This window comes from Chinchilla lanigera, unplaced genomic scaffold, assembly GCF_000276665.1.
Source record: "Chinchilla lanigera isolate Chin_1 unplaced genomic scaffold, ChiLan1.0 scaffold00006, whole genome shotgun sequence".
NCBI lineage: Eukaryota > Metazoa > Chordata > Mammalia > Rodentia > Chinchillidae > Chinchilla > Chinchilla lanigera.
Genome location: NW_004955407.1, coordinates 30,086,441 through 30,105,109, shown reverse-complemented (window position 1 = coordinate 30,105,109; position 18,669 = coordinate 30,086,441). Strand labels below are relative to the sequence as shown.

The following is an 18,669-nucleotide window of genomic DNA, read 5'->3' as shown; positions in this document are numbered from 1 at the left end:
TGTAGTTGGTCCAAAGGTTGTGGGTTATCGTGAAACTGATTAAATCCTTTGCTCTAACCGTGGAAAGATGACTTTGATGATCAGTTTTTGATTCTTTTTTTTTTTTTTTTTTTTTTTTTCTCCGGTACCGGGAACCAAACTCACGACCTTGCGCTTGCCAGGCAGGCGCTTTGCCGCTGAGCTAAATCCCCAGCCCCACAGAAGAGTAATATTAAAAGAAACTCTGAAGATGGAAAATCAAACACCTGTAAAAAGTGAGGGCGAGCGAGCATCACAGTAAATAAAGGTAAATAGCATCTACATAAACCATATTCTCTGTAGTGTTAAATTCCTATATAATCAACATGTTTGAAAAGATAACGCAAAAGATGAGAATAATGTATCATAATAGTTAGAGCACTTTAAGGTTTTAGTACAATAAAATTAGTAAAAATGTCAATTTATATTAGAATGTAATAAAATATGTTTATTCTCTAGTAAAACACAAGATTAAAAGAAAATATATTCACATCGTGAGGAAAAATATAATGTAAAATATTTGATTAATTCAAATGGGTAGTAAACTCAAGGAAATGGAACATAGAAATATTAAGATAAAAATAGAACAAGTAAAAGAATAGGTTTAAAATAAATTAGTATTATAAATAGGGTACTTATTTCAGTGAAAATACAGAAATTTTAAACATAGAAAAAATACGGTTCCCTAAGTACATTTTATTGAAAGAGACATAACTCAAATATTATGTTACAGGATATTTGAAAGTCAGAGGATGAAAAAATTATACCTGAAAAATATTAGATAAAGGTGAATGAGAGGAATCCTATTAATTAAACATGGTAGTCAGGTGAATTGGTACACTTCCGTAATTCCAGCACTTGAGACGCTGAGGCAGGAGGATCGCCATGAGTTTCAGGCCAGCATGGACTATATAGTGAATTCAAAGCCAGACTGGACTACAAAGAGAAACCCTACCTAAAAAATAGACATAGTAGATTTAAAAACTACTAGAAGTAAAGCAGGAAATATAAGCATAAAGGGATCAATACATCTGAAAAGCTTATACTTTTACTTGAAGTAATCTAAATAACATAGTAATAATATTAAATAAAGATACTTACCAAATCAAAACAAAATGAAATGAAGCATGTGTCTTAATTGTGGGAATGAGAAGACAAAAATAAACAAAGATACAAAAGATAAACAGTGTATTTTAGTAAGCTTGACCAAAACATGAAAATAGAGGGACAAATTCAACTTTTGAATATATAATTTTCAAGTTCCCCTGGTAATTATACAAATGATCATAAACTAAGCTTGATGTATGCAGGTAAATAATTTGATGGACTTCAATAACATATAACATATTCTTTCATCTTGTGTAATTAACTGTAAAACACAACTCCAAAACTCCAAAACAAAATATAATGGTCAAAGTGCAAATATTTTTAAAGTAAGATATTAACTTAAAGTTAGGAGGATCATAGACAAAATCACATGGAAGTTATATAAATTTTAAAATAAACAGTACTAAAGATATAGTATGTTAAAATTTGTAAGTTAGAAAGAAAGCAATGCTTAGAGGAAAATAAAAACTTTTAGGAGAATATGTTAGAAGAATATGAGATATTGTACATGTGGGGCAGGATTAACTTTAGTAAATAGTGTGGTTTATATTTCGTATAGATAAAAATGAGTTCCCTCTGCATTATATGACATAAAAATCATTTCAACATGTATTATAAAAATAAGCTAACAAAGCTATAGAAAATTATTTTATGAATATCATATAAAAATATCTATATATATGGATAATTCCACAATGCATAAAAATTTGTATCTATTCAGTATGTGAAATAGAGACAACCAATAAAAAGTCAGAAAAGGACAAGACTAGGAACACCATAAACAGTAATTCCTGAATGGACTCTGAAAGTAATGAATGGTGTTTTAATAGTCGTCAGAGAAATGCACAGTGATCACACAGTGAGGGAACTGAAATCCCATGGGAGAGTTAGAGTGACTAAGTTTACAGTTGTGAATCATTATTTGTAATAAGAACAAATGAAAGCTCACATTACTCTGGTAGTTGCTATAAACTGTCATGCTCTGTTAGGAACCATTGTATGAACATACTTCTGTGACCTAGAGATTGCAAACAGAGCAACATGTGAATAAAGTAATGTGTTAAACAAGCAGAGTATTTATAGCAATGATAGTCACAATAATCCAATAGTAGAAGTCACCTTTCTTTCTTTCTTTGAGACACGGTCTCTATGCAGTTTAGGCTGGCCTTGAGCTCACTATGTAGCCCAGGCTGGCCTCGAACTCCTGCCTCAGTCTCTTGAGTGCTAGGATTACAGGCATGCACCACTATACCTGTGGCTCTATTTTTATTTTGAAACATAGTCTCGTGAATTTGCCAATTTGCCCAGTCTGAGCTTGAATTTTCAGTCCTCCTGCATCAGCCTCTTAATGTGCTGAGATTACAGGTGTATACCACCATGCAGGGTTTCTTTCTTTTAAATGGTATATTTACAACATTTTTGTTTATAATAATTATCAATACTTGAGAACATAAACACATCCTTTTATTATTTATTTTATATATTTTTTTCTGTACCTATTTTTTGTTTCTGTTTCTTCAAATAATTCTTTTCCACATTCACACCATTCCTGTGTTAACATCATTATGTAATTGAGACTATAAGACATGACTTTGTACATCAGGCAAATGGATGTCCCATACTTATTGAAGCTGTTTACAATTATTGAATATATATTTAAAACAGCCAAAATGCTATCTGGAAAATTGTACTTGTTTCTGAGAATAAAGAAGTCTCTGTATGGCAATGTCTATATTTCAATTTTCTGTGAAATACTGAAATATAACTAAGGTCAAAAAATGAATCAATCTCTTTTAATGAAATAGATGAATTTCACCAAAATATCATCAAAAAGAACTGTTCCTGCTAGTTGGAAATGTAGGCTCAATAGGGATAAAATTGTAGTGAATAAAAATAAAGTCATAGAGAAGCAAAGCAATAAATGCTTTAATTAAAATCTGTAGTGTCAGGAATAAGCCAAGAACAAATACACATAATAGTATCATAGAAAAAGGGGTTCCAGTTGTATAGAGTATTGTTAATAATTAAGGTAATTATTAGCTATTATTTTAGCTTGGGAACTAAGGTTTAGAATGAAGAAGGTGTTAGCAGCGCAGTGCCCAGAGGTTTATTAGAATGCACATTTTCTTGGTACTGGCAATCGAACTCACAGCCTTGCACTTGCCGGGCAGGCACTGTGCCACTGAGCTAAATCCCCAGCCCCTAAGAAGGCACATTTTCTTCTGGTTCTTGGGCAAATGGTGGGAAGCAAGTAAAGCAGTGTCTTCAGTCATAATTACTCAAACAAAATGGAATATAACAACCATACCTGAGTTCCTACCATCTTGTTCAGTGAAGCTCTGTATTGTTTCTAATGATTTTTAAAATTAATTTTTATTCTCTTTAATTGTTTGATCAGTCTTGCATTCTTATACCTGGTAATCTGAGCAACTTCATGGAAGATAGCAATATGTAATATAACAACCATTGTTAATTCCTGCCATTGTTTTGAAATCCTGTATCATTTTTATTGTTTTATTGTTGTTTCGACTGTTTGTTTTTTCTCTTTAAAATAAAAAAATAAAAAAGGGTGAACGTAAAAGAAGCAATTCTGGCAATGAGTGACCTTGATTTATGAAATTTTCATTTTCTGCCCATGAATGTTGAATTAAGCTTTATATGAATTAAAATTAAGCATAACTTGAGAAACAAATTAAAATGCCACACGATGTTTCACCCACAGAGAACTATTGCACATTTCACCTTCTGCAGCTGTCTCCCCATGTGTCCTGGCAGCTAAGATTGTATTGGCCCCTATATGAAGAGAGATCAAGTGAAGAACCCAGGAAACAGAGTCACAGCTAGCAAAGCCCAGGAAGGATGCAATGAACCTGGTTGATCTTTGAGTCACTCAGTAGAATCCACAGGACCAGAATCTTTCAAAACAGGATGGTAGCATCTGTGTCCATCCACACCCTAGTTAGCAGTCCAGGATGTCATAGCGATTGTGTATAATCCCATGGTGTAGGGAGTAGATGAGTCAGCTGTGGAACAGAAAAACTCTGCCCCAGGCTGATTCTAATCTGCACAAGACCATCATTTTATCCTTAACGGTGAATTAAAAAAAAACAAGGGAAGAAATGACCACATTCCACCCTAACTTTAATCAGAAAAAGTAGTCTTCAAATAAGATTACTTTGCTAAAATGTCTGGAACTTTAGATTATGGGAGAGATTACCAGTTTTACATCGTATACTCGTTACCTGTATTTTTGTTCCATTACTCACAAAACTTTTGTGTTTTATGACTTTTCCATTGTCATTAACTTAGTGTTATGGTTTGTGTCTAGATGTTCCCCCAAAACCTCATATAGTCATGGGGCAGTCTTCTAGAGCTTTTGATTGATTCATGGTCCATTGCTGGGATAAAGGGTGTGAGTGCTGTGACTGCCCTGGGGCGGGCAGCCTGCATACTCTATAAGGGAGAGAAGGGGCCTTGTTCTTGCTGCTCCTCCTTTTTTGCTTTTATTGCTCTTTCCGTTTTTCTGCCACCATGAACTGTTATCCTCTGTTATGTTCCACTTTACCTCGGAGTCAGTGGAGTATGGACTGAAACCTCCACAGATTGTGAGCTAAATAAACCTTTCCTTCTTTAATTTTGGGTGTCAAGTATTTTGTCTCAGCAACAAAAGAGAAAAGTTACCAAGACACTTAGTATAGTTTATTTCAATATATCTTTCTCCTTCTTCTTTCCTGATAAGCTTAGGACCTTAATGCTGGAAATTTTTATAGGCCTCTATGTGTTATGCTTAGCCTGAGTTTCTTTTTCCGTGTACTTAAACGCAGAAAATGTAAGATTAATATTCTTTTTGTCAGTTTTAAGGGGTATGTCCTTGCTTCTTGTCTGGATCACTTTTCTTCTACCTAAACAATTGAGTTTTCTTACAATTCACTTTCAATTGAGTATATTGTCTCACTATTTAATATTTGTGAGCATTTATTGTTTATTTTAATTTTTATTTATATATTTTACTGACATTTTTATTTTTTTATCCAGACAATTTTGATTGTTTTTATCCAGACAATTTGACTGTTGTATCTTAATTGATAATTGTGATACATTCAATATATTGAATATGATACATTCAATTGATAGTTTGTGATACAAATTGATAGTTGTGATACATTCTTTAAAATATGGTGATTTCTTCCTAGTTTTATTTCTTTTGAAAAATTTTTAGTCATTCTTATTACTATAACTTGTAAGTAATCCCTTCTGTGTAACTCCCTAGGTTATGATTTATCCATTTAATTTTCAGCTAGTGACTTAAGTTTAAATGTGATTTTAATTTCATGTCTTTTGGCTGTGCACATTTAGTGTATGTGGATTCAGGTATTTCAGCAGCTTTGGAAAATTATATTCTTTTATCAAAATGGCCTGTGCCTCCTTTTTTCCTTCCCTGTTGAACTCCAATTACATGTATGTTTCTCCTTTTGAAGAGTTATGAATATTCCTTTACAAACTCTTCCAAATTTCACATTCTGTGTTTCACATTATGGCATTATTGTTCTATATTTTGGCTCTACAAAAATATTTATAAAGCTCAGTTATGTTTACTAATTCCAATTTTTCACAAAATGTATTTAATTCTTAACTACATCATTCATTTTCTGCTTTTAAGAAATAGAATTTAAATTTGTTTTTGCTTTCTCCAATGTTAGCAACTATTTTGTGAGCTTTCTTTATATTTATTACATCAAAATTTTCTTATCTACAAACTCCAATCTGTAAGTCATACTTTGATTACATTTTATTAACTGTTGTTCTTTTTCATACTTCCATAGGGCTCCAAATTTCCATTTTAATTTTTTTATTAGTGCATATTAGCAGTACATAGAGTTTACAGTTCTTGTGTAAAGTTCATACATGTTCATGACATTTTAATTCTTTTTTCATCCTCTTTTCTTCCTCTCCTATCCCTTTTCCTCCAGCTCTTGATTTCTTTCTCATTATATTAAAAGTGTGAAGGATCCAGAAATATATTTTATTTCACTATTGAGTTTTTGTTGTTGTTGTTCCTAGCTTATTACAAAAGGTTGAATTAACACAAAATGAGGCTCCTGGGATTTAAATAAGCATCTGTTTTACTCTGTTTGACCCCCCCCCAAGGGGGATACTACTTTTTCTTTTTAATAAAGGATGGTATTTTCTTCGCTGGTCCTAAATTCTAGTGATAATTTTCTTTTTTTTTTTTTCCGGTACCGGGAATTGAACTCACGAACTTGAGCTTACCAGGCAGGCGCTGTGCTGCTGAACTAAATCCCCAGCCCCCACTGGTATTTTTCTCATCACCTTGATGTGGGAAAAAATGTCTGTCAAATTTTCAAATGATTCTGCCTGGTCAGTCAGGCAATTGAACCTTGCAACATCAGAGTTTGTACAATATCACAGGGAGAAACCTGGCTCTTTGTTAAACACAGTATTCTCCCAGCATGCTCTTAGGATTGTGCACACTTATGTCTACAAATGCTTTCTGCCATCCTAGGAAAAAACAGACAACCAAATCACACCAAACAAAGACAGCTGAAATTCCATGAACTTTTCTGTAGTAGCCTCTTGCCTGGATCCAGGAATCAAAAACTGCCCAATTTCAATTCACTTTTAAAAAAACTCTCCATCTTCAAAGTATTGTTCTCTTTTTTATGTTTTTCCGTCAGCATTTCATTGAATATAATGTTGTCAGTCTGACTAACCTATGAGTGGAAACAATTTTATTGTGGAGAAATTTAGCATACAGAGACAAATATATTTGATAAAAACCATACTTCTGTGTAAAAAAGAAATAATCTAATATTAGTTTGATACTGTATAACTATCTCACATTTTTGATGCATTTACATTTGCACATATAATGAGTATTTTTTTTCTAAATAGAATAAGTTGGAACATTTTGAAATGTATTTGGCTGCCATTTTGGTAAGCCAGAATGTCATCACTAATGCTAACATTTTTAATACAAAAAATATGTACAGTAATTGTATAGTCAGTGTATTTTTTGAAAATTAGAAATACTTCACAGAAGGCTGGGGATTTAGCTCAGCGGCAAAAGCGCCTGCCTGGCAAGCGCAAGGTCGTGAGTTCGGTTCCCGGTACCAAAAAAAAAAAAAAAAAAAAAAAAAAAAAAAAAAAGAAATACTTCACAGAGAGAAAGCTCTGGCAGATATAATAATCCAACCACCGGTGTTACAAATGACACAAAGCATACAAATATACACAGTTTTAAACTCATTTGATATGAAAAACAAATACTATTGTAGAAAGTAAACTTTTCTAATATTTAGATGAACAGCATAGCTTAAAATGTAGACGAGATTAAAGGACACATATAAGAAGAGATTTTGTATGACCTGTTAAAAGGAATTAATATTTTAGATCCCTAAGGCCAAAAGAGAGCTTTTAGATACTCATTTTCCCCTCCCCTTGTGTGAGCAATCCCATACAGATACACAAACATATGTGTCAAATTGATACACTATTTAGCAGAACTGTATCAAAGAAATATTTTCAATCACAGAAAGTTTATTTAATAATACATATCTTTTTACAAGAAAGTTTAAAGTCAAATTTGATCACATTTTCACAGTATTACAAAAATAAATCAATAACTTTTCTACAAAGTAGCAAGTGGACCAACTGATAATAATGCATCAAATTGACATGCTAAATTTCATTTATTATTCTGAGATGGATGATAGTTATTATTTTTGAAGATATTTAAAATTTTCTCACATGAAGAAAATTGGAGATAATACAAGTAAACTGGAGGTTACAGCTAGTAGGCTAAGAAGCTGTGGAAATTCCTCAGTAGAAGCCATAGGTACCCTATCTTCTACAGCACATGGGCTATGCCATAACCATAGCCACCATAGCCATAGCCACCATAATCATAGCCACAGCCTAGACCACCATAGCCATAGCACAGGCCACTGTAGTAGTTGCCACAACAGCATATTGTGTGAGGGGTGGACTATTTAGTTGAGGACGAGGAAGTAGGGATCTTGTATCTGGATGCCACTGTTTGCCAAGGGCCTTTTATAACTCTTGGTGGTGGGTAGGGAAAACCAGCGGCAGGGCAAGATCATATTATGTCATTAATGAGCTTCGGATAAGGTCCTAAATATGTATTTACTGAGATACCAAGGTCCTCTTAAATAAGAAAAGTGCTCTTATGTTAAAATGCCATCCGTATTTATGGGCCTTAAAGTGAAATTCTTGTTCTATTTCCAAGGCCCTGGCTCATTCTGTATTTACTTAGTTAAGTACACATGACCTAATTATATGGCATGATACAGTTTATGAGATTAAAGATCTTATTTTCATTTTTGTGGGTTTTTTTTTCCATTCCTGCACAGGAGAAAGATTTTTGCTCATCTTTAATTTGTTTTTTTTTTTCTTCTTTGTATTGTGGAGCATTATCTACTTGAATATTGCTCATGAAATATGAGCTAGTTACTGGTTTTAAATTGTTAATATTGTAATGTATGTAGTCATATTTTACATTTACTTCTAAATCATTTTCTTTAACAAATGCTATTTCAATCTGTCTCCTGTAAAGTATCACTACATATTCAAAATGTACACAAATTTCCTCCCAGAGTATAACATACCTGGTCTTTAATTCAACTGAAAATAAAGCTGTTGTTCCCCATGAAACCTCCTGAGCATAGCTTTTACTGTTCACTCTCTTATAAGTCAAAATCAACCATTAGGCTCTGCTTATAGTATTTTAGAGCTTCTGTATCCCACATCTCCAAACCTTTTCAAATTTCTCCCACAAAACACTTCCAAAGTCTTCTATACCATATAGTCATGTATAGTTACGTTCACCACCTCACTTTCAGCATTAATTTTCTATATTAGTCAAGTTGCTCGATGCTGGTTGCAACACCCAACATCCACAACTTAACAGAGCAAAGATTTAACTGACTCACATTTTCAATCTATTATGGGCTGGCTCCAAGGCAGAAACATCATGGGGGAAGGACAAGCAGGAGTAAAGATGCTCAGGCCATGATGGCAAGGAAGCAGAGCATGGTAACATGTCACAGAGGAACTGCTTAGGGTACAGCACTCAAGGTCACTCTTCCATGACCTACCCAGACACACCCAGGAGCAGGTCTTACTCAAACACTCTCATGTGGATGCTCTACTAATTTACTAGGCTTAATCCAAAAAAGTTGACAGATCAAGATTAACAGTGAGACTCTGATTCTTGTTCTTTTCTTTGCTAATAGGCTCTTTTGCCCATAGCATGAAACCCTGGAAATTGTGAAATGACATTAGGAATTTCCCATTTTTGAAAAGAAAAGCAGGGCCGGGGACATAGCTCAGTGGCACAAGTGCCTGCCTGGCAAGCACAAGGTCCTGAGTTCAATTCCTGGTACCAAAAAAAAAAAAAAGAAAAGAAAACTTTTTCTTTTCTTTTAAATAAGAAAATAAATCCTTATTTTTATCTATTAGGTAAAACATTATCTAATATTATGCACATTGGATATTTGTTCAAATAATTAAGATAGATTTTCCACTGCCCAAATAATTCTTTGCATGTATGGTGATCTGTTAGAATGTCATTGTCAGCATTAACTTAGGAATGGAAATGTCCCTCAATAATAGAGTCCTTGACTAACATAGAACAGACCATGGGTTTAATCTCTAGAGTTGGGAACAAAAGGAATTAAGTTTTCAAATATGATGATGACTAAATAGCTTTTTGGTAAAATGTTATATTTTCTTGGAAATCAGATGGAAAGCGTACTTAATCAAGCAGATTTTTGCCTCATTTATATCATATCATGTAAAATTCTGTTGCCACATTGTTATCTCTGAATATCATGTGGATTTTTAAAATAAAAATAGAATGAGTAGGAAAATCTATTTTGGGGACTTCAAAGGAAAATGAAGAATCACAGCATCTGAGAAATTATGTTATAAGAGGAAGGCAGTGACTCCAAACATACAAGAGTGTTATTTTGGGTTGATGTATTAGTAACTTTGCCATCACTTAGTGAAATTCCTCACGATCAGCTCACAAAGGTTATTTTGTTTAATTCTTTGGAGAGTGAAGTCCATGTTCTATTGCCCTTCCCTCATCTACAGAGGTAAAAGGAGCATAGGTGGTGGATCAAAATTATTCATCTCATAGTCCACAAACAACAGAGTAAAAGGAAGGCAGTAGGGTGCCACAAACCATTCTGGACACATTTCAGTATGCCTAGAGGATCTCCAAGTAGCCACCAGCTCTCAAAGGTTCTAGAACCTCCCAATAGCAGCACCCTGGGTAGCATATGTTTAATACATGGTCTTTTGGGAGACATTTAAGGTTTAAGCGCTAGCAGTTCACCAATAGCAGACTTTACTGGCAGATTTTAACCTCAGAGATGAGGAATCATGCAGATGACTATTCAGATTTTTTCCTACAGTGTGCATGCCATTTTGATGACAAGTAGATTACATCTCTTCTGAGGTACCATGCTAGGGAATTCAGCCAACATTTACAGTATCAGTAAATCGATAAGACAAGTTTGGTTTAATAATGGCAGGAAAAAAGGACTTTTGGTTGACAAGAGCTTAGTTTTAAAACTTAGAATATGAGTATATTTTGGCAGTCTGATGAAGTGTAACTGTGGCTTCTAAATCACATCCTTCCAGGTTAGTGATGACCTTAGCTAAAAACAAACATGTTTAGATTGTTAAAATTTTGTTTGCCAAAATCTCAGGAGCTTTCCAAAAAAAATGTCATTCAGCATTTTGCTCTCTTTACCTCTATCTCTCTCTGCTTCTCACTATATATCTTTGTTCTTCTCTCTAACATATGCATAGACATAAAAAATCAAAAGAAAGAAAATGGAAGGTAATTAATGTAAATGCGATAAAGCACAAATTTACAATATAGCATAGTTTATTAAGCATTATTTTTAATAAATGCTAATGTTTTCATTTGAAATAAATGTACATAAATATAAAGAACAAAGAGCAAAGTTTTTGTGTACATTATAAGTTATCACATTTAGGTTAACTGAAATTGGAAATCGAGTATCTGCACTATTGTTTTCATAATAGTGAGAGATAAATTTGTTATGCTTGATATGAATATTGCTGTGGGTTAGTTAGGAAACAGATGGATGTGTCCTGTAGGTCAAACTGCTCAGGTAGAACTTGGATAGAACCTACTGGACCAGAATATTGTCCTGCAAAAAATCAGCCCATAATTGAAGATTACGCCTCACAGACGTTTCTATTGTGGCTCATGCGGTCAGAAATTGAAAGTTCAGTCAAGTAGCAGAGAATATGCTTTCTCAGATTGAATGTTGACAATTGCATAATTCAGAGTCTTTTAAATATTTTATTGTTGGTTCCACAATATAAAAGTTGTGCTGTCCTTATAATAAGAATAATCACTCATTCCAGGCATGCTTTCTCCAGATCTGTGAGGCATTCCAACAGCCTCCAAAGTTCAAAGACCCACTCAAAGGATGGGCTTCTAGGATGAGTGCACACTTTTCAGATGGAAAAATACAAATGGCAGGTGGGTATATGAGGAAATGTTTGGCATCATTGGTCATTGGAGAAATGCACAATTGGAGTGGTGCTGTGGTTCCATCTCACCCAGAAAGAAAGGTTGTCATCCAGAAATCAGCCAATGGCATATAGTGGAAAGGCTGTGGGGAAGGGAAACTTCTCCAGTGTTGGTGGGAGTGTGGACTGGTATAGCCACTGTGGAGTTCGGTGTGGAGATTCCTCAGAGGACTGAGATTGGGGGTCCCACTCAGCCCAGCTGTTTCCCTCCTGGGTATTTTTCCAGAGAAACTGAAGGCATGGTACCGCAGGGATATGTGTGCATCCATGTTTGTAGCAGCGCAGTTTGTTGTGGTTAGACCTTGGGGACAGGCCAGGTGTCCATCGCTGAGGAATGGATAGAAGGGATGTGGTGGTTTTGTACAGTGGAGTATTGCTGAGCTGTGAAGAAAGATGGATTAGGGGCTTTTGTGTGTGGATGGATGCAACTGAAGACTATGCTTATGGGTGAAATGGATCAGACCTGCATATCTATAAAAAAAAAGAATAATTGCTCAAATAAAGTATCAGCCGTCCACATAGAGGTGAATTGTTTCATTTTTGTAAGTAATGTATTAATTTATTTTTATCTTGTGCTAAAAAGTAAATGAAATTTATTATATTAAAAGCTAATTTTTTCAAACCCATATCATTAAGTTATTGTACTGTCCAGACAAAGTGATATCTACTAGATATCTATCATATTGAAGGATGGGAAAGTAAAAGGAAAAAAAACCTGCCCAAACCTGGATTTCCTATCACTCCTACGTACAGATTCCTTAAAGGAGAACACTACACACCATATCATCGTTTGGGCAGTGAAACTTTGCTGATGGGTGTTTGTATAGAGTTGCACAGATCCAGTTCCTTGTACACTCTCAGTTGAATTAATGAAATTCATGAAAGTTCCATGGTTTTCTGTGTACTGTCATTTAAGAAAATAACATTCCTTCATTTAGGTGATATTCACTGAGGGCCAACTATATCCTAATGAACTTTATGTGAATGAATTATTACATTACTATTATTAAAATTAGCTTTCCTAATTAATATCTGTTTTCTCGTTCACAGCTGTATGTGTTACAAATTATAGCAAAGTTGGAAAGCCATTTGAAAATGTTAAGTTATTCCCAGGAAGCTACATTAAATTCTGTCATTTTTATTGGAGACCTCCAATATTGAGAAGATGAACAGGTACTTCCAGAATGTTTACTGTAGGATGATGGTGTTTGTGTCACCATAACAAATGAAATAGAAACATGAAAAGAATCCAATGATGAAGTGATTGCACTCTATGTTAGACATTTGAAGTAACAAATATTAAAATGCTGGTTTCCTAAATTAAAAGATAAATCCTCTGCAAAGTAGAAAATGAATATAGGAAAACAGAGTAAATGTGAGGTTGGACTAGTTTAAATGATTTCTAATAATCTCTATACTGAAGACATGACAAGTTCATTTACAAAAAAATAAAAATGTGAAATTTCTAAGTCGTGAATCTCAAAATACATGCATGTTCGTGTTCTCTACATATACCCACACCAATTCTCAGATTACAAAACAGAATGCATTTGCATTTGTGGATACAAAAATTCTTCCTAGAACTGATTTTCAGGAAATAACAGTCTTATATTTGGTCTTTGTTTTTTCTGCAGAGTCAGATGTGTACAAAGTGTTTGATGAGTCAGAGACCCATGGATCTTTTTCTCTTATTTGAGGAGACTGGTGCTTTGTGAAGGAAGAGCTTCATGGTAGTGAGTCTGCTCCAGGGCTCTCGTTAAGGTAAACATTTAAATGGGATGGAGGTGACCTTTTCTGATCCCTATGGACATAGATGTCAAAAGCAAGATATTGTGAGAACAAAAAGCCAACAAAGTGCTTGGTTGAATGAAATCTTGCTTCAGATGATAGTTGAAGAACTTCACTAAAATTATATACTCAAATATACCCTTGAATTGATGTACTTTATCATCTATCAAATACAATTTGTTTCATTTTGTTTAATGTTTACAAAGGTTGTTGGCATCAGTCCATTCTAATTCTCTCATCAGAAGAGGTAAAAAAGCTCCCAATATAATTAAATTGCATTTGTTCCATAAATATTTATTGTCTATGGCAATCTAATAAGTACTAGTTTAGGATTGTAGGTTATTGTCTTTTATCAGCACTTTAAGATATCAAGTGATAAGAACTTAGAAATTTTTGAAGGAGAAATTTTCAGTTGAATGCTGTATATTCTGTTTAAATGATTTATCACACTACACAAAGTCTATATTGCAAGCTTCTAAAAATGATTTACAAATTTTGCTTTCAGTTTGGCCACATGTGTTGATCTTTGGTAGTGTTGGTGTTTCAAATAAAAATGGCTGCACACTCACTTTTTATTTCAAATATTAAGGCTTTCTACAAATCAAATTAAAAAGAAATCTTGCAGTCAAAGTGAGATACTACCAGACGACTACCCCATCAGAGAGAATGCTATTTCTCATTGTTTTGAGCTGGGTTATAGGCATAGGTAGAAATTTGAGGGGAATTGGAGAATAAGATTTTATGTCTTCAAAGGAAATCCTAGAATTACAAATGAGAATCCAGTGACTTAAAAGAGAATGAAGTAATTCCTGATGTTAAAGTTTCCTGTTTATTGAGATGTCAATTACTCACTTCACCTGAACAGTGACCTGTATTAGATATTCAAGCAATATAGGTTTAAGCAGACTCTGGCTTGAGCGCTGAAGTCAAATTGTTTCAGATCAGAGTCTGTTTTACTATCTTTGTATTTGGTGACCTGTCTTAAATCAGAAATGGTGGAGATGATACTGAAACTCATGAAATCTGAGGACAGCAGAGAGCAGAGTTTCTCTTGTCCTCTCAAGAAATGGCTTACCAACACGCCGGAGAGGAACGCAGACACTGTTCTTTGAGGGGGAAGCTGTGGAAAAGAACCACCCAACCAGAAATGTGTGAAAACAGAGAGCAAGGGTCTAAGACTCAGATGATTAAGGAGAGCACCAATCAAACAATCACAAGAAATAAAAAAATTTAAATAAATTGATATCCTACCCTTGCTTTTCCTGACATCAGTGTTGCCTCAGGATGCTCTGAAGTCTGTTCTTGCTTTCATATTTTCATATCTTTTTCTTTCCCACTTTAATAAACAGGTGAGCCAAAACATAGATCCATGCGAGTGCACACACACACACACACACCCACACACACACACACAAATGAAGATAAATAAATTTAAATGCCATAAATTCATAATTTCAATGAGATAAAATTTTATTAAAATAAAAATTTACATTTTTCTCACTTAGAAGTTGATCAGACATTTTAATGGCAGCACAGTATCAAAGAAAAAGTTTTTCCAAAAATTTCTGAAATAGTTCCGTTGATTTCAGGGACCAATGGAGAGTTGCAGCACCTCAACATTGTTTTTGTATTTTAGATCCTTCAGTATGAATTTGACACTTTAGAACAGACAGTGGAAGAATCATGGAGATAGGCTCAGGGAGGCAAAATTCAGGCCACCAAAGGCTTGAGTTTCTTTGTGAATGTCTCAGGGAAAACCACTGGAGCAGGGTCTTCCTACCAAGATGGGCAGCAGCAGCCAGAACCGTAATTGCCACAACCACAGCCTTGGATGAGGGCTCCACACCCACAGCCATAGCTAAGAAAACCACAGCCCAGGCCATGATGGCTCCACCCAGACCTCCAAAGCAGTTGCTGTAATAGCACATGGTGTCAGAAGTAGAGAATTCTGGTGAAAAGCAGGGGATCTTTCCTTAACTTGAACATTGTTACCTACACCAGTCTTTTTTATGCACCCTCAGTGGTAGTTGGGGCACATAAGACCTACTGATTACACACAGTATTTCCTATTAATTTGCATCAGTACACTTTCCAAATCTTTGTTTCACTAAACAATATGAAACTCTTGTAAGCTGGACACCTTTGTAACTGAGTCAGCATTCCTAGGATCAAACCATGTGCTTCCTTATTTTCATGCAAAACCCAAACTCAACTTTTATTTTAAAATATTTGACAAGTTTTTACCTACTTTAATCACTAAGTCTTCAATGTTGATATTTAAATTTAAATCATTACTTTTGCATATATGTTGTAGAGATCTTCTACAAAGAGAAAAATGACCTTCAAGAAAGGTAATATTTTCTTGCTTCTTATTTATTTTAATAAGTATATTCTCATGCATACATATAAGTACATTAAATATCGAAGCCACATAAACATATCCCACCAGTTGTTTAAAAAATGTCAATATTCTTCTGTTAGTTCCCTCTCTTTTCATATAATATTTAGAGATTTTTTTTAGTTTTGCTGAATATATTAAAATCCTAGAGATGGCAGAATTTTCTCATAACACTTACTTTTATTATAAAAGAGTAACTTGTAACCATATTGACTTTATGAATATGTATTATATATATGCTGTATATAAATAAATATGCACACATGTTTGTGTGTATTCTATACCAATGAAAATGTAACTTATGTATACACACTCAGTCACTAGTCATGAACAAAATTCAAATTAAAAACTACTGGCATTCAGGAGTATCCTTTGGCCTGAAAATTGATTTAGATCTTTTAATAAAGTGTTTTCCTAAGGTCTCCACACAAAATAGTCACGGTGTCATGGTTTGGGTCTTGATCTTACTTGGTGTCACCCATGAGAGTCAAAAGCCCTTCATGAAGACAGAAGGACTAGCTCATGTAATTTCTAGGTCAGACCTTAGAGAAAAGGGTGATGCGGGAAGCATTTCTTGTTAAATAACTTTAATATTTAAGATGTTCTTTCCTGACACCACTGCTACTCATATGGCAAGCAAGGGCTATTCATGTGGAGAATGATAAATATTTGTCTTAACAACTCAGCACTAGTTCTACTCTTTCTAATGTTGTGTTTATTGAAAGGCTGGTTAGTCAGAACACCTTGACCACAGCTTTTTTGTTTATGTTTCCTTACAAATAATGAAAGGTATTTATAAGAGATGTGAAAGTTAGAAAAGGTCAAAATCATGTTTAGTGGAGGCAAACCCGGAGTCATGGCTTTAGATAGCTGTAGGGTTTTTCTATACTGTAGATATTTTCCCAAGAATTATTCATCTCAGAAAGAGAGAAATTCACCAAATAAAAATTAGTTTTCCTCTATTTCCTAAAATTTTGTGATTTTGAGGTCTATGTAAAATAGTGACAATATTTACTAATGATTGCTTCTCTTGTAGTTCTAGTGGCTAATAAGTAGTATTTTCACTTGCCATTTGTGTAAGGTATGTTCATTTTCTTCTGAGGAAACATTGTTGGGTAATGAAGTGACACATTACTTAGTTCATTTGCTTGTTTTCTCTCTTTCTTTGATCATAGGACCATTCTTAGACCAGAAATATTTTCCCTAATCACTAGTGAATAAAACGCCTCTGAACGTACCTGTACATTTTCCAGAATTTATAGAAAAAAATAATAATATCACTGTGGTAGACTGTCTACTAAACTGTATAAATTATTCACTCTTCCTTGTATTTATGGGTATAGTAATATGATTTTAGAGATTCTCTTAACCAGAATTGGAACATTTTTCCACTACTAAAATCTTTGCTGGCCTCGAGACTTGCTTTCACCAATAAATTGTGGAAGAACAGTGCTGTTTAAAGTACCAAATGATACAACCTTTTGCACTGTATCTCAAATTTTGAAGCCTCTGAAGATGAAATCCCTAAAGTGTAACATCTCTGATGTCCAATACCTCCAAATATTGCAATTCTTAAAGATGTAAATCCAAAATACTGAAATTCTCTAAAATGAAAATGGAAATGCTGAAAAGTCAATTCTCATCTTTTAAAAGTACACTTAAGAAGAGTAAAAAGTCAAATTCTGGGAAAGGAGCTAGTCATAGTCCTTCAGAAAAAAAAATAGGTCATTTGCATGCATTGATATTTCTTCTAGTCGATAAAATTCCAAGTGCCTTAATGAATTGTAGCCATATTTCCCTGAAGAAGCCAGAGAAGCTACTGACTGATTCTGAAATAACTTATGTGTGTGGTAGAATGAGACACACAACAGTGTGGCTGCTCAGTCACCAGGAATTTTTCCTCCAAATTTGCAATCTGTATGTGAACACTTGTTGGATGGATTTAAATGTACTGGAGGCAACATAGAAAAGTATGACACAGAAGATGGAAAATTTTAAAAGGGATCGTCCTTATAATGTATATCAAATTGCAGATGAATTTCAGGAAAGCAGTGCCATGTAGAAAATAAATATTAGCATAGTCTCTGAAGAAAGCTCTGCAATAAAAGAGAGAGAAAAAAAGGTAAGAAGCCAATGGAATGCAAGAATTCAAGTATAATTAATATAACTCAAGACTGTGAATTTTGGCTATTTTTTAAAGACAACCTCTGTACAATTGCCCATAATGTATTCTTGCACAAAGTTTTTGGTATGACAAATTTTGTTTTTAATTTTTAAATTTTGATATTTTTAGTTCCTTCTCAACTATTTTAAATTGTATTATTTTTATGACTTCTTAAGTTATGTAATCCAGCTTGACATAACTTATCAGTGTAGAAGTACACATTGTTTAAAGACTTTTACTTCTAATTTTCATGTAGTTTATGCAAATCCTACCTCATAAAAGCACAATGTCACTTTATAGTAAGTTATATGAAAGCATAATGTATTTAAAAGTATTGAAACTTTCTCAATAAATAAAGAAATGTCTACATTTATTAAAGACAAATCTTTTCAGGAACTTTTCTTCTTAGATAACTTCATATTTGATGACACTTTCACCTAATCACTTTTCGAAATCAATTTTATAAATTTTTTCAGAAGACTTTGTAAAGTATTTCAGATGACTGTAGGTAAAAAGCTGGGTATTTAAAATTATCAACTACAGTGATGTGTTTAATATACCTCATGTTTTGGTCTATTTC

General features: G+C 33.9%; 1 long non-coding RNA gene across 1 annotated transcript; it reads left to right on the top strand.

Moving 5' to 3' along the window:
* The first annotated feature begins 217 nt into the window (after positions 1-217).
* On the top strand, positions 218-14,771 carry LOC102005772. Its single transcript, XR_259594.2, has 5 exons — positions 218-286; positions 11,572-11,689; positions 12,790-12,912; positions 13,374-13,500; positions 14,518-14,771. It is a non-coding gene; the product is annotated as an uncharacterized LOC102005772 (long non-coding RNA).
* Positions 14,772-18,669: the final 3,898 nt, after the last annotated feature.